The 17757-nt window shown below is 46.3% G+C and overlaps 1 pseudogene; it reads right to left on the reverse strand.

Annotated features, from left to right (window-relative positions):
- Positions 1-773: 773 nt before the first annotated feature.
- LOC139229883 (zinc finger protein 229-like) overlaps positions 774-17757 on the reverse strand; it is a 51021-nt pseudogene continuing 34037 nt past the window's right edge.

Consider the following 17757-nt stretch of genomic DNA (forward strand, 5'->3'; position numbering starts at 1 on the left):
GGCTCAGAAGCGAGAGTGCTAAAAACTGAAGCACAGCTGATAAGATTGTGATCAATCGATCAATTTCTTCAGACAGTAAGCAGCCCTTTCACAGACAATGTGAGTGGTTCTTTTCAGAGCCAATGCGTTATTAGATTAAATCTTGTCCACTTTACTTGCTCTTGCTGGACCCAGCATTGGATTTCTTTGTCAGAAGCAGAGCCTGGATTTTTGGCTGTTCAGCCATGATCCTATTGAATTGTGGAGCAGAATTCCCAGAAGTCATTTGATAAAGTGTCACATAAGAGGTTATGGCACAAGATAAAAGCTCACGGGGTTGGGGGTAATATATTAGCATGGATAGAGGATTGGCTAACTAACAGAAAACAGAGTCGGGATAAATGGGTCATTTTCCAATTGGCAAACAGTAACTAGTGGGATGCCACAGGCATCGGTGCTGGGGCCTCATCTATTTACAATCTATATTAATGACTTGGATGAAAGGACTGTGTGTAATGTAGCCAAGTTTACTGATGCTACAAAGATGGGTGGAGAAGCAAATTCTGAGGAGGACACAAGAAATCTGCAAAGGGATAAGTGAGTGGGCAAAATTTTGGCAGTATGAGTATAATGTGGGAAAATATGAGATTATCCACTGCGGCAGAAAAAATAGTAAAGCAAATTATTATTTAAATGGAGACAAATTGCAAAATACTGCAGTACAAAGGGACCTGGGGGTCCTTGAGCATGAAACACAACAAGTTAGTATGCAGGTACAGCAAGTAATCAGGAAGGCAAATGAAATGTTGGCCTTTATTGCAAGTGGGATGGAGTATAAAATCAGAGAAGTCCTGCTACAACTATACAGGGTATTCGTGAAGCCACACCTAGAGTACTGCGTTCAGATTTGGTCTCCATTTTTAAAGAAGGTAATACTTGCATTGGAGGCAGTTCAGAAGAGAAGGTTCCCTCGGTTTATTCCGGACTTGAGGGGTTGACTTATGAAGATAGGTTGAGCCTGTATTCATTGGAGTTCAGCAGGATGAGAGGTAATCTTATCGATACATATAAGATAATGAGGGGTCTCGACAAGCTTGATGCAGAGAGGATATTTCAACTCTTAGGGGAATCTAGATCTAGGGGCATAGTCTCAGAATAAATGCCACCCATTTAAAACTGAGATGAGGAGAAATTTCTTCTCTGAGGGTCGTACATCTGTGGAATTCTCTGTCCCAGAGAGCTGTGAAAGCTGGGTCATTGAATATACTTAAGGCAGAGATAGACAGATTTTTGAGCGATAAGGGAATAAAGGGTTATAGGGAGCGGGCAGGAAAGTGGAGCTGAGTCCATGATGAGATAGACCATGATCGTATTGAATGGCAGAGCAGGTGCGAGGGGCCAAATGGCCGACTCCTGCTCCTATTTCTTATGTTCTCGGCTTTGATCTGATAGAGCAGCCCCTTGTGCGGCACCTTACCAAAAACTTTCAGGAAGTCTGGACAGGGGAGGGGTGGGGGGTTCTGGTTCAGTCTGACACAGGGGAGGGTGAGGGGGGTCTGGGGTAGGGGAGAGAGGGAGGATATGGGTCAGTCTGGGACAGGGGAGGGCGTGAGGGGTCTGGTTCTGGGTCAGTCTGGGACAGAGGAGGGTGATGGGGGGGGGGTCTGGTTCAGTCTGGGATAGGGGAGGATGAGGGGTGTCTTGTCCTGTGTCAATCTGGGACAGGAAAGGGTTAGTGGGGGTTGGTTCACTCTGGGACAGGGGAGGTGAGCGGCGTCTGGTTCTGGGTCAGTCTGGGACCCGGACAATTGAGTGAGGTGTTGTCTGCTCCAGTCCTGTTCAGTGCCCAGTAAGTGGGGCACATTTCCCAAGTGTGTGTTGGGAATTGAAGATGATTGCTATGTATTTGTGCATCCAGCCAGAGTCAGCAGCTTCAGCGGAAGTGAGCAGCATTTTCAGGAGAGGAGAGGGGTGGATAAATGTATCTGGGGTCTGGGGGCTTCTCCAGGGTCCGTGAGGTCCCACGTGGTCTCTGTGGCTTCTCACATTGCAGCGCAGAATGTGGGGATTCGGCATCAATCTGACTCAGGATTCATTACCAGAAGGTTTGGAGAAGTTCCCCTTCTGTCTGTGGACCCTCCAGCAGCGACTCCCCGAGAGACAGGGCAGTTCATGCAACCCCAATAGTGTACAATAGGTTCAGTGTCTGACCCTGAGCTGCCCCAGCGAGGGGGCAGTTTGGTGTGATGTCCCTGTGGGGTGCAGTAAGTTCAGTGTCTGACCCTGAGCTGCCCCGGGGGGTGCAGTGTGTGATGTCCCTGTGGGGTGCAGTATGTTCACTGACTGACCCTGATCTGCCCTCATTCCTCTTGCTCCAGGGGGCAGTCATGCTCCAATCAGTCCGAATTAAATGGAGAGACAGCGTCATCTATGGACACTGGTGGTATTTCAAGGCACATCATGACTGGCTCCATCCCAGAGAAATCCAAAACCAAACTGAAGATTCAATTCATTACATTGTCAATTGCTTAACAAACTTTAGCTCCATTTGTTGCAGCTTTCAGTATTTAAATAAAACCCTTTTGATATTTTCTATCGGTCTTAATGGTAAAAGATACTAAATACATCCCAATAATAGATAATCAAAGGGCGATAAGGAAGGGGGAAATTAAAACAATCACTGACACTAAAGAAAAAGTACTCAGTAAAATAATGGTATTAAAAGGTTGACAAGTCCCCTGGACCAAAGGTGAAGAAGTCCCCAGGACCTGATGGCCTGCATCCTAGGGTCTTAAAAGAAGTGGCTCCAGAGATGGTGGATGCATTGGTTGAAATCTGCCAAAATTCCCTGCATTGTGGAAGAGTCCCAGCGGTTTGGAAAAGCACAAATGTAACACCGCTATTTAAAAAAGGAGGGAGACAGAAAACAGGAAACTATAGACTTGTTACCTTAACATCTGTTGTTCGGAAAAAGTTGGAGGCCATTATTAAGGAAACAGTAGCAGGACATTTGGAAAAGCATAATACAGACAAGAAGAGTCAGCATGGTTTTATAGAAGGGAAATCATTTTTGACAAATTTGCTAGAGTTCTTTGAGGATGTAATGAGCAAGCTGGATAAGGAGGAGACCAGTGGATGTGGTGGATTTGGATTTCCAGAAAGCATTTGATAAGGTGCCACATAACAGGTGACTGCACAAGATAAGAGTTCACGGGGTTGGGGGTAAAATATTAGCATGGATAGAGGATTGGTTAACTAACAGAAAATAGAGAGTCGGGATAAATGGATCATTTTCCGGGTGGCAAACGGTGACTAGTGGGGTGCTGCAGGGATCGGCCTCAACTATTTTCAATCTATATTAATGACTTGGATGAAGGGACAGAGTGTAATGCAACTAAATTTGCTGATGATACAAAGATGGATGGGAAAGCAAATTGGAGGACAACACAAAGAATCTGCAAATGGACGTAGACAGGCTAAGTGAGTGGGCTAATATTTGGCAGATTGAGAATAATGTGAGAAAATGTGAGGTTATCCACTTTGGCAGGAAATATAAAAATACAAATTATTTAAATGGAGAGATATTACAAAATGCTGCAGTACAGAGGGACCTGGGTGTCCTTGTGCATGAAACACAAAAAGTTATTATGCAGGTACAGTAAGTAATTATGAGGCCAAAAGAAATGTTAGCCTTTATTGCAAGGGGGATGGAGTATAAAAGCAGGGAAGTCCTGCTACAACTGTACAGGGTATTAGTGAGACCATACCTAAGAGTACTGCATACAGTTTTGATCTCCTTATTTAAGGCAGGATATACTTGCATTGGAGACAGTTCAGAGAAGGTTCATTAGTTTGACTCCTGAGAGGAAGGGATTGACTTATGGGGATAGGTTGAGCAGGTTGGGCCTCTACTCATTGGAGTTTAGAAGAATCAGAGGTGATCTTATTGAAACATATGATACTGAGGGGGTTTGACAAGGTAGATGTAGAGTGGATGTTTCCACTCGTGGGGAAATCTAAAGCTAGGTGGCATAGTTTAACAATAAGGGGTCGCCAATTTAGAACTGAGATGAGGAGAAATTTCTTCTCTCAGAGGGTCGTAAATCTTTGGAATTCTCTACCCCAGAGAGCTGTGGAGGCTGGGTCATTGAATATATTTAAGGTAGAGATAGCCAGATTTTTGAGCGATAAGAGAGTTAAAGGTTATGGAGAGCGGGCAGGGAAGTGGAGCTGTGCCCAAGATCAGATCAGCCATGATATTAAATGGCAGAGCATGCTCGAGTGCCCAATGGCCTAATCCTGCTCCTATTTCTTATGTCATAATATTGGTGTATGCTTGTTTGAACCATGATTGGTTCGTGAATAGAGATATTCTATGACCCGATTGAGAGAAAATTAAGGGTGAAGTATGGATGCAACCACAATCAGCATTACTTTTTTCATCTTACCCTTTTCCCATTGATTAATTGGTCAAATATCCAGAATAACCTCCAACCCAGTTATAGGAGTAATCAGTATCAGCAGAAAGAAACCCCAACTTGTCAGAATGGACACGATTCAGTCTGGGATAACAGGTGAGTCCAAACCCTACATTCACTTGTGAACTCGTTGGTGTATCAGAAGGTTGGATGACAGAGTGAATCCCTTCCCACACACAGTGCAGGTGAACGGCCTCTCCCCACTGTGAACTCGCTGGTGTATCAGCAGGTTGGATGATCGAGTGAATCCCTTCCCACACTCACAGCAGGTGAATGGTCTCTCCCCGCTGTGAACTCGCTGGTGTCTCAGCAGGGTGGATGACTGACTGAATCTCTTTCCACACTCAGAGCAGGTGAATGGCCTCTCCCCAGTGTGAACTCCCTTGTGTATCAGCAGGTTGGATGATTGAGTGAATCCCTTTCCACACTCAGAGCAGGTGAATGGCCTCTCCCCAGTGTGAACTCCCTGGTGTCTCAGCAGGTCAGATGACACAGTAAATCCCTTCCCACACTCAGAGCAGGTGAATGGCCTCTCCCCAGTGTGAAGTCTCCGGTGCATCAGCAGCTGGGATGAGGCAGTGAATCCCTTCCCACAGTCAGAGCAGGTGAATGGCCTCTCCCCGGTGTGAATTCGCTTATGTAACAACAGGTCGGATAACTGAGTGAATCCTTTCCCACAGTCGGAGCAGGTGAACGGTCTCTCACCAGTGTGAACTCGCTGGTGTCTCAGCAGGTGGGATAATTGAGTGAATCCCTTCCCACAGTTGGAGCAGGTGAACGGCCTTTCCCCAGTATGAACTCGCTGGTGTCTCAGCAGGGTGGATGACACAGTGAATCCCTTCCCACAGTCGGAGCAAGTGAACGGTCTCTCCCCAGTGTGAACTCGCTGGTGTCTCAGAAGTGTGGATGACCGAGTGAATCCCTTCCCACACTCTGAGCAGGTGAACGGCCTCTCCCCAGTGTGAACACGCTGGTGTATCAACAGGTCGGATGAGGTAGTGAATCCCTTCCCACAGTTGAAGCAGGTGAACGGCCTCTCCCCAGTGTGACTGCGTCGATGAATTTCCAGCTCAGATGGGTAATTGAATCCACTGCCACAGTCCCCACATTCCCACGGTTTGTCCGTGGTGCGGGTGTCCTTGTGTCTCTCCAGGTTGGACGATCAGTTGAAGCCTCATCCACACACAACACTTGTACGGGTTCTCCCTGCTGTCAATGGTGCGATGATTTTTCAGGCTGTGTAACTGCTTAAAGCTCTTTCCACAGTCAGTTCACTGGAACACTCTCACTCGGATGTGTGTGTGTCTCGGAGCTTGTCCAGTCACACTGATGTTTGAACTCTATTCCCACAGACAGAACAGAAACATTTCTCCTTCCACATTCAAAGGCTGATGATATTGAGGTCCTGAGGAATTGAGTGATGTTTGGTATGAGTTTCCTGGCTGCAAATCCCGCTGATACCCTGCAAAAGGATTTTACAAAAATCATTACTGCAAGTACAGGACAGAAATTCAGAACAGTCAATTCTAGATTCTATGGAACATTCTTTCCTCTCTTGTTCCTACAAAGCTGTAAATCCCTGCCCCATACACTCTTCCCCCTCACTGTCCTGAAATTCAAACACATCGCACGTCTGAAGGCAGCTTGTCCTCTGCTCCCAATTTTCATAGAAACATAGAAACAAAGAAAATAGGTGCAGGAGTAGGTCATTCAGCCCTTCGAGCCTGCACCACCATTCAATAAGATCATGGCTGATCATTCCCTCAGTACCCGTTTCCCGCTTTCTCTCCTTACCCCTTGATCCCTTTAGCCATAAGGGCCATATCTAACTCCCTCTTGAATATATCCAATGAACTGGCTACAACAACTCTCTGCGGCAGAGAATTCCGCAGATTAACAACTCTCTGAGTGAAGAAGTTTCTCCTCATCTCAGTCCTAAATGGCCGATCCCTTATCCTAAGACTGTGTCCCCTGGTTCTGGACTTTCCCAACATTCTTCCCGGATCTAACTTGTCCAGTCCCGTCAGAATCTTATATGTTTCTATGAGATCCCCTCTCATCCTTCTAAACTCCAGTGTATAAAGACCTAGTTGATCCAGTCTTTCCTCATATGTCAGTCCAGCCATCCCTGGAATCAGTCTGGTGAACCTTCGCTGCAGTCCCTCAATAGCAAGAACGTCCTTCCTCAGATTAGGAGACCAAGTGAGGTCTCACCAAGGCCCTGTACAACTGCAGTAAGACCTCCCTGCTCCTATACTCAAATCCCCTAGCTATGAAGGCCAACATACCATTTGCCTTCTTCACCACCTGCTGTACCTGCAAGCCAACTTTCAGTGACTGATGAACCATGACACCCAGGTCTCATTGCACCTCCCCTTTTCCTAATCTGCCACCATTCAGATAATATTCCGCCTTCGTGTTTTTGCCCCCAAAGTGGATAACCTCACACTTATCCACATTATAATGCATCTGCCATGCATTTGCCCACTCACCTAACCTGTCCAAGTCACCCTGCAGCCTCTTAGCGTCCTCCTCACAGCTCACACCTCCACCCAGTTTAGTGTCATCTGCAAACTTGGAGATATTACACTCAATTCCTTCATCTAAATCATTAATGTATATTGTAAAGAGCTGGGGTCCCAGCACTGAGCCCTGTGGCACTCCACTAGTCACTGCCTGCTATTCTGAAAAGGACCCGTTTATCCCGACTCTCTACCTCCTATCTGCCAACCAGTTCTCCATCCACATCAGTACATTACCCCCAATACCATGTGCTGATTTTGCACACCAATCTCTTGTGTGGGACCTTGTCAAAAGCCTTTTGAAAGTCCAAATACACCACATCCACTGGTTTCCCCCTTGTCCACTCTGCTAGTAACATCCTCAAAAAACTCCAGAAGATTCGTCAAGCATGATTTCCCTTTCACAAATCCATGCTGACTTGGACCGATCCTGTCACTGCTTTCCAAATACGCTGCTATTTCATCATTAATGATTGCTTCCAACATTTTCCCCACTACTGATGTCAGGCTAACCGATCTATAATTACCCATTTTCTCTCTCCCCCCCCCTTTTTAAAAAGTGGTGTTACATTAGCTACCCTCCAGTCCATAGGAACTGAACCAGAGTCGATAGACTGTTGGAAAATGATCACCAATGCATCCACTATTTGTAGGGCCATTTCCTTAAGTACTTTGGGATGCAGACTATCAAGCCCCGGGAATTTATCAGACTTCAATCCCATCAATTTCCACAACACAATTTCCCGCTTAATAAGGATATCCTTCAGTTCTCCTTCTTTCTAGACCCTCGGTCCCCTAGTACCTCCGGAAGGTTATTTGTGTCTTCCTTCATGAAGACAGAACCAAAGTATTTGTTCAATTGGTCTGCCATTTCTTTGTTCCCCATTATAAATTCACCGGAATCCTACGTTTGTCTTCACTAATCTTTTTCTCTTCACATAGCTATAGAAGCTTTTCAGTGAGTTTTTATGTTCCCGGCAAGCTTCCTCTCGTACTCTATTTTCCCCCTCTTAATCAAACCCTTAGTTTTCCTCTGCTGAATTCTAAATTTCTCCCAGTCCTCAAGTTTGCTGCTTTTTCTGGCCAATTTGTATGCCTCTTCCTTGGATTTAACCCTATCCTTAATTTCCCTTATTAACCACAGTTGAGCCACCTTGCCCATTTTATTTTTACTCCAGACAGGGATGTACAATTGTTGAAGTTCATCCATGTGATCTTTAAAGGTTTGCCACTGCCTATCTACTGTCAACCCTTTAAGTATCATTTGCCAGTCTATTCTAGCCAATTCACGCCTCATACCATTGAAGTTACCTTTCCTTAAGTTCAGGATCCTAGTTTCTGAATTAACTGTGTCACTCTCCATCTTAATAAAGAATTCTACCATATTATGGTCACTCTTCCCCAAGGGTCCTCGCACAAGATTGCTAATTAGTCCCTTCTCATTACACATCACCCAGTCTAGGATGGCCAGTTCGCTAGTTGGTTCCTCGACATACTGGTCTAGAAAACCATCCCTAATACACTCCAGGAAATCCTCCTCCACTGCATTGCTACCAGTTTGGTTAGCCCAATCAAAATGTAAATTAAAGTCGCCCATGGAAACTGCTGTACCTTTATTGCACGCATCCCTTATTTCTTGTTTGATGCTGAGTTTCATCATCAACTCTGGCTGGGTTCAGTTCTACACACTCTGCATCCCCTCCCTCTCTTCCCCTGAAGATGCTGACTCTGCCTGGGTTGAATTCTACACTCACTGGTTCCCCTCCCTCTGCTCCTCTGAAGTTGCTGACTCTGGCTGGGTTCTGTTCTACACTCACTAGTTCCCCTCCCTATTAGGTGCTGATTCTGAATGGTTCAGTTCTACACTCATGGGTCCACCTTCCTCTCCTCCCCTGAAGGTGCGGACTCTGGCTGGGTTCAATTCTACACTCACTGGTTCCCCTCCCTCTTCAGTGAATGTGCTGATTCTGGCTGGGTTCAGTTCTACATTCATTGGCCCCCTCCCTCTCCTCCCCTGAAGGTGCTGACTCTTGCTGGGGTCAATTCTACACTCACTGGTCCGGTGAAAAGGGATAAATATTGTTTCTGGCATTCATTGGTACAATTGGACAGTTTTAAATTACTTGATTAGGATAGACTAGACACGTTATCTGTCACTTTCTGGTACTGTATGTCAGTGTGGGATTGACAGGTGTGTATAGGACAGACACTGCCGCTCACTCTCTGGTACTGTGGTCAGTGTAGGATTGACAGGTGTGTATACGACAGACACTGCCACTCACTCTTTAGTCAAACATCTCCGTTTGGGGATTGTTGTTGACTATAGGATAGATAGTGTACCTGTCACTCTCTGTTACTGTGTGGCAGGGTTTAATTGTCAGTGGAATACAATATATAGATATTTAGCTCCCTCTCTCTAATACAGTGTGACCAATTTAACTGGTACATAATGTATCTGTTACTCTCTTATAAAGTGTGTCAGTGTGGGATTGAGGGAGAATATAGGAAATACACTGCCACTGTCACTCTCTGGTACTGTGTGTCAGTGTAGGATTGACTGCTGAATATGGGATAGACACTGTACCTCTCATTCTCTGATACTGCTATCAGTATGGGATATATTTGTTAACATAGGATAGATATTTCATCTCTCAATCTCTGGTACAGTGAGGCAGAGCTGGATTGCCAGGTGAGTTTTTTTTTAAAGTAGATAGTGCCCCTATTTTCCTCTCATTCTATGTGACAGATTCTGATGACAGGTGAGTGTTGGATAGATACTGCCTCTCTCATTTTCTGGCACTATGTGACAGATTCTGATTGACAGGTGAGTGGAAGATGGATACTGCCACTTTCAATCTCCTGTGCAGTGTCAGTGTGGGACTGAGCAGTGATTATAGGTTACTGCCATTTTCACTCACTGATCCACTGACAGGTGAATATAGAATTAATATTGTTGTTGTCTGGTATGGGAGTGTGGATTTGACTCTGTATCTGTCCATCTCTGGTATGTGAATGAGGGTTTTATTCTGTATGTCAGTTTCTGATATGAGAGTACAGGTTTTATCCTGTACCTGTCAATTTCTGGTAATTGCCTGTGGGTTTCATTCTGTATATTTCCATTCCTGGTGTGTGTGTATTTTGTGCTGTATCTGTCCATCTCGGTTATGTGAATGTGAGCTCTACTCCATACCTGTCATTCTCCAGTATGTTAGTATTGTTTTACTGTGTACCACCAAATCCCTAACAGATATTCATTTTACTTTCTGTCAATTTTTGTTATGGAGGTGAGTGTTTATGCTGAATCTGTCGGCCTCTGGTAAATGAGTCTGAGTTTCACTCTGAATCTATCTGTCTCTGGTATGTGAGTGTGGGCCTTTCTCTGTATCTCTCCATTTCTGTTATGGGAGTCTGGGTTTTATTCTGTACCTGTCAAGTTCTGATATGTGATTGTGGGCCTTAGTCTATACCTGCCAGTTTCTGCTTAATTGAAAGTGGGCATTACTTTGTACCCCATCAGTTTCTGGTATGGAAAACATGTCTTTACCTGTCAATTACTGGTGAGTATGTGCATTTCACTATGTCAATTATATTATGGGAATATGGATTTTAATATGTCGGCCTCTGATGTGTGAGTTTTATACTGTATCTCAGCCTCTGATATGCGAGTGTGGGTTTTATCCTGTGCTGGACAGGTTTTGATAAGTAGGTGTGTGTGTGCGGGGGGGGGGGGGGGGGCGGTAGGGGGGTTTAAGCTGTGCCTCTAAGTCTCTGGTATGTATGTCTGCCCTTAATTTGCATCTATTAGTCTATGTGGTTATATGTTTTACACTCTACATGTCAGTTTCTGGCAAGTGAGTGTGGGTGTTTAATGTGCCTGTCACTGTGATCTGATTCAATGGTGAAACAGCATCTGATTCTACTTCTCCATGTGGCTGTAAGATTCACAATGTAACTCTGCCACTTCGGATCACTGTGGGACTGACAGCTTCTGCTGCCTGTAATAACAGGATTGAGGTCAGTTCTGTCTCGCTGCGCTTTGCCAGTGATAATCTACTTACTGTATGTGAGAAGGAGCTGTCTGCACTGTTCCTTGTGCTCTGGGTGGAGGAGGAAACATAGAAACATAGAAAATAGGTGCAGGAGCAGGCCATTCAGCCCTTCTAGCCTGCACCGCCATTCAATGAGTTCATGGCTGAACATGAAACTTTAGTATCCCCTTCCTGCTTTCTCGCCATACCCCTTGATCCCTCGAGTAGTAAGGACTTCATCTAACTCCCTTTTGAATATATTTAGTGAATTGGCCTCAACTACTTTCTGTGGTAGAGAATTCCACAGGTTCACCACTCTCTGGGTGAAGAAGTTTCTCCTCATCTCGATCCTAAATGGCTTACCCCTTATCCTTAGACTGTGACCCCTGGTTCTGGACTTCCCCAACATTGGGAACATTCTTCCTCATCCAACCTATCCAAACCCGTCAGAATTTTAAACGTTTCTATGAGGTCCCCTCTCACTCTTCTGAACTCCAGTGAATTCAAGCCCAGTTGATCCAGTCTTTCTTGATAGGTCAGTCCCACCATCCCGGGAATCAGTCTGGTGAACCTTCGCTGCACTCCCTCAATAGCAAGAATGTCCTTCCTCAAGTTAGGAGACCAAAACTGTACACAATACTCCAGGTGTGGCCTCACCAAGGCCCTGTACAACTGTAGCAACACCTCCCTGCCCCTGTACTCAAATCCCCTTGCTATGAAGGCCAACATGCCATTTGCTTTCTTAACCACCTGCTGTACCTGCATGCCAACCTTCAATGACTGATGTACCATGACACCCAGGTCTCGTTGCACCTTCCCTTTTCCTAATCTGTCACCATTCAGATAATAGTCTGTCTCTCTGTTTTTACCACCAAAGTGGATAACCTTTAATTTATCCACATTATACTTCATCTGCCATGCATTTGCCCACTCACCTAACCTATCCAAGTCACTCTGCAGCCTCATAGCATCCTCCTCGCAGCTCACACTGCCACCCAACTTAGTGTCATCCGCAAATTTGGAGATACTGCATTTAATCCCCTCGTCTAAATCATTAATGTACAATGTAAACAGCTGGGGCCCCAGCACAGAACCTTGCGGTACCCCACTAGTCACTGCCTGCCATTCTGAAAAGTACCCATTTACTCCTACCCTTTGCTTCCTGTCTGACAACCAGTTCTCAATCCACGTCAGCACACTACACCCAATCCCACGTGCGTTAACTTTGCACATTAATCTCTTGTGTGGGACCTTGTCGAAAGCCTTCTGAAAGTCCAAATATACCACATCAACTGGTTCTCCTTTGTCCACTTTACTGGAAACATCCTCAAAAAATTCCAGAAGATTTGTCAAGCATGATTTCCCTTTCACAAATCCATGCTGACTTGGACCTATCATGTCACCATTTTCCAAATGCGCTGCTATGACATCCTTAATAATTGATTCCATCATTTTACCCACTACTGAGGTCAGGCTGACCGGTCTATAATTCCCTGCTTTCTCTCTCCCTCCTTTTTTAAAAAGTGGGGTTACATTGGCTACCCTCCACTCGATAGGAACTGATCCAGAGTCAATGGAATGTTGGAAAATGACTGTCAATGCATCCGCTATTTCCAAGGACACCTCCTTAAGTACTCTGGGATGCAGTCCATCAGGCCCTGGGGATTTATCGGCCTTCAATCCCATCAATTTCCCCAACACAATTTCCCGACTAATAAAGATTTCCCTCAGTTCCTCCTCCTTACTCGACCCTCTGACCCCTTTTATATCCAGAAGGTTGTTTGTGTCCTCCTTAGTGAATACTGAACCAAAGTACTTGTTCAATTGGTCTGCCATTTCTTTGTTCCCCGTTATGACTTCACATTTAGGAAAGCTCACATTTGTTCTGGCTGGTTAAAGAATTTTGCTCTGAGAATAATACGAGAACATTATTAGTTCTAAGATATGGATGCGGGGAGAATATGATGTATCTGAGGGAGCGACAAACACCAGCAACACGGTTCTGGAGAACTCAACACACCAAAACAATATAACTGGTCTTTAAAATATTTTCCCCCACACTCCTCTCCTGGTGTCTGCAAAAGATGCACATTGTGAAACTCATCACATCCTCACTGTCAGGCTGTGTTTCCACTGCTCACTGTCCAAGAACAACAGACACGGTGAGATTGGAAGTGAATCAGGAACGTTCACTACTGATTTGGGGAAAGAAAGCACAATGATTTGAAAGAGCGAGGTGATTTACTTTCTCTGTTACCTTGCACTGTCTACACACAGCCCGGGAATGGCCTCTCCCTTCCCCCACTCACACCACGCACTGAAACTGGTTCTTGGTCCACTCTGCCCCTTACACACAGACCCCGACTGTCCCCGGACTCAATGCCGATCTCTGAGCCCATCTGCGGACACGCTCCCAAAGCGCTGCGCTGCTGTAAGGAGGCTGCTGCTCTCTGCCTTACGCCGGGGCCGCGGTGTCTCCATTCCCGGCTGTTTTAAACCATCTTCTTCCGCTCACTGAGTGAATGGCGATCACAGGCAGGGCTGGGGAAGGGGAGGGCGCATGCGCTCTTCTGCTCACTGGAAATCGTCACCGTGGGCGGGGCTTATCCGCGCGTGCGCAGCTCTCTGCAATAATTCAGCCTGCAAAAATCCAAGTGCATTTTCCCCAATTTACTTTGATCAGAATCTGAGCAAAGGAATTGGGCCTGGGGGGAAAGGACAGAGAATGATTAAAGCTGGGAGCCTTGTCCCTTGGAGATGCTCAATTTGGGATCATTCCGTGCAGGGTGTTTCTCTCCATGAGCTCGTCTTCACAAAGCAATCCTGGAGAAACATCGGAGGGACGAGGGAGTGGGAGTGTTTACTGGGACCGTGCAGGAGTTAATATCTGACAGAAATAGTCCGAGATCAGTTTAATTAGAGTAAAACACTCGGTCACTGAGAGTAATACCGAACGGCCCTGAGCTGCAAGATTGCAGAGATTACAACAGGCAAGCGAGGGTTAAATGTGGTCCATTGTTTCTCTCATTCTCTGACACTGTCCCGCAGTGTGTGATTAATAATGTGTCTGTCTCTGGTAAAATATCAGTGAGAGAGGAGACTGCATCTTCTGTCACTCCTGTAGTGTATGTAGACACCTTTAGTAATGACTCCATGAAGCAGGGTATGATACTTAAACTGTGCAGACCTGTTGTCCTTTATTTGCAGCTCCTGAGTGCAGACAATAAGCTGTCTGTTCCTTTTTATACTAACCCTTAGGTCTCCAGCAGCAGCACCCTCTGGTGTACAGGCAAGGTGTGTACAGTGTAAGGGTACATTCAGCATTGCATAACAGTGTTACAGACATCACACAGTAAACAGGCATGGATACACACCAACACTTCCCCCCTAAGCATTTTTCATATCCTTATTGTCATGCCCAGGGGAGGTGATCAGTGGTGGGTTGTGGGAGGTTGTGGTGAGGGTTGTGTGGTTGCCAGGTGTGACCCCTGTGCTTGAGGCTGGCCTTGTATGTTTCCCCTCCCTCACACACGGACCATGTGGGTGTTACTGTTATGGGATCCCTCGGGGGGATAGCCACTGCAACAGTGGGTGGTATGTATACAGTGTGATGTGGGTAGTTGTGGGCTGGGCCACAAGACTGGGTAGGCTCCTCGTCATCCCAGGGTTTGTTAGGAAAGCTGGAGGGTATTGGCCTCATGCTCCTGGTATTGGCCCTGGTGGCCAGGGGTTGTAGGGCTGATCTGGTGCAGGTTGCCATTGGTGGTGGCTGGGCTGCCCATTGACCACTGTCCCTGTAGTGGATCTGCTCCCACTGGCTGTGTGTGTCCTGCAAGGGGCATCACATTCGTTCCAAAGGTCCAGGCTACATGGTCAAGTAGCCTGCTGGACTTGGGGGTCTCCCACAGGTGGATTCCATTGGCAACTTGGCTCTGATCACACATAGTCGAGCCTGCATTATACATTCTAGCATTTGCATCACTTTTGGGTGTTCTGGTTTCAACAGACATGGTTACATTAGGCATTTCACATTCTTTATCATTGTTAAGCATAATAAACTTGTTCTTAACCTTACTGACACCTGCATTCATCTCATTAGTCACATTAGTTAAACCAGCATTGCAATTCATGGTTACATTGCATACATTTTCATACTTGCACCCTTTAATGGCATCTTTAGCTTTAAAGTCCGTGTACTCAAATAGTTGAAACTTCCCCTATAAATTTTTTTGGTTACCGGTCTCCTTTAAGGGAGCCTTCAAATCCGATTGGCCGCTCGATGTCACATGATGCTCCTCCATGTTCACTCCTGGCATGGCGGAGGCCATTTTGATTGCAGGTTCTGCTGCTTGTGCTGCAGCAGCCATTTTCTGGTCTTGTTGCAGGTAGGCTGTGGTGCTCTTTTCTTCCACAGATTCGATCCTGGATGTTGGGAATCCATTTCTTTCATCGATGTTCACCTCTTGGAGTGCTGCCCCAGCCTGGAAAGTGGAGTTGGATCCTCGGTCTCGGAGATTTTGCCGGGGTACTGTGGGCAGTCGAGCTGGACAGTGGAACCTCCGGATGCTGCGATGGATCCATGTTCGAGGTCAATTGCCGGAGCCCGGAGGCCTGGGGAGCAGCTTCGCTTGGACAGGATGCCGTTGTGGTTGATTGGCAGGATTCATCTAAAGTTCTTCAAAGGTCGCTTGGTTCATCACAGACTGGCTCGCCCCTGTGTTGCTCTCCATAGAAACTGGGACCCCGTCGATGTCTACTTTCATCGTCCACGGAGAACTTTCGGTGGAGCAGGTATGAGTTCCATACTTTTCTTCCAGGGGTTGAGCAACTTCACCTTCCTCTGTGTCGGCGCCCCGGTGATCAGCCAGCTCATCAGAGATGTGGTGAGTAAAGCTTTTTCTGCACATCCTTTGAAGGTGCCTTTTCTCTTTGCATGCATAGTCTTTGTAGCGGCACTAGTGGGCCTCGTGGTTTCCTCCACAGCGCCAGCACAGGGTCAGCCGGTTTGCCCCATGTGGCGGACTCAGGGTTGCGGGACTCGGGGCAGCGTTTCTGCCCTTAGGCCAATACCCTCCAGCTTCCCTGGCAAACCCTGGGATGACCTGACCCTCATCCCAATTGGTGGACAAGGAGCCTACCCAGTCTTGTGGCCTGCCCACATCACAGTGTATACACACTACCCACTGCTGCTGTGGCTATCCCCCCCGCCCGAGGGATCCCACAACAGTAACACCCACATGGTCTGTGTGTGAGGGAGGGGAAATGGACGAGGCCAGCCTCAAGCACAAGGGTCACACCTGGCAACCCCACAACCCTCACCACAACCTCCCATAGCCCACCACTGATCACCTCTCCTGGGCATGACAATAAGGAAATGAAAAAATGCTTAGTGTGGAAGAGTTGTAGTGTATGTAGGCACCTTAAGTAATGACTCCACGAGGCAGGGTATGATAGTTAAACTGTGCAGACCTGTAATCCTTTATTTGCAGCTCCTGAGTGCAGACAACAAGCTGTGTGTTCCTTTTTATACTGAGTTACCTGCACTGTGCAGGTAACCCTTAGGTCTCCAGCAGCAGCACTTTCTGGTGTACAGGCAACGTGTGTACAGTGTAAGGGTACATTCAGTGTTGCACAACAGTGTTACAGACATCACACAGTAAACAGGCATGCATACATACACAACATCTCCAATGAAATCTTTAAGGAAAAACGGGACTTCACAGGTCAGTCTGGAACGGATACTGTGCATGTCTTTGTGTCTCACCGCCTTACCTCGCATTCTCCTGCCTCTCGCTCAGCCCTCTCCCCTCTCTCTGTTTCTCTGTGCTCTCTTTTGTACTTGATACGTCCTTGCTATACAGTATAAATGCACACGAGGCCCATGCTTGAGAGAAGGTCAGTCTGTGACCTGTCCTTTATTCCTTAGCACTCAAGTGATGGAAGTGGGTGGAGCTTCCCCTTTTATATCTGAAGGTCCAGGTTAAGAGTGTCTCCCACAAGTTCACCATCTTGTGGTCAGTGTTCTCACAGTGTACAACTTAGGTCAGATTATACATGGGTTACAATGCTGGTTGGATACATGACAGTACTGGTTGTGAAGGCGGGATACAGTTATTTAGCGTGATGTGGAAACAGTGTTGCAGGTGCAAGACTGATAACATCTCTGTTTCTCGCTCTGGTGCAATACGTAAAGGTGCGGCACTGTTACTGAGCGTAATATGGAGACACTGATACAAAGTGTAAGATTGATACTGTGTCTGTCTTTCTCTGTCTATTCCGCTGGTGCTGTACATGAATGTGTGATTATATTATTGAGCATAATATAGAGACATAGAAACATGGAAACATAGAAAATAGTTGCAGGAGTAGGCCATTCAGCCCTTCGAGCCCGCACCATCATTCAATAAGATCATGGCTGATCATTCGCCTCGGTACCCCTTTCCTGCTTTCTCTTCATACCCCTTGATCCCTTTAGCAGTCAGGGCCATATCTAACTCCCTCTTGACTATATCTAGTGAATTGGCATCAACAACTCTCTGCGGTAGAGAATTCCACAGGTTAACAACTCTCCTCATCTTGGTCCTAAATGGCTTACCCCTTATCCTTAGACTGTGACCCCTGGTTCTGGACTTCCCCAACATCCGGAACATTCTTTCTGCATCTAACCTGTCCAGTCCCGTCAGAATTTTATATGTTTCTATGAGATCCCCTCTCATTCTTCTAAACGCCAGTGAATACAGGCCCAGTCGA

The sequence above is a fragment of the Pristiophorus japonicus genome, chromosome 19, assembly GCF_044704955.1.
Source record: "Pristiophorus japonicus isolate sPriJap1 chromosome 19, sPriJap1.hap1, whole genome shotgun sequence".
NCBI lineage: Eukaryota > Metazoa > Chordata > Chondrichthyes > Pristiophoridae > Pristiophorus > Pristiophorus japonicus.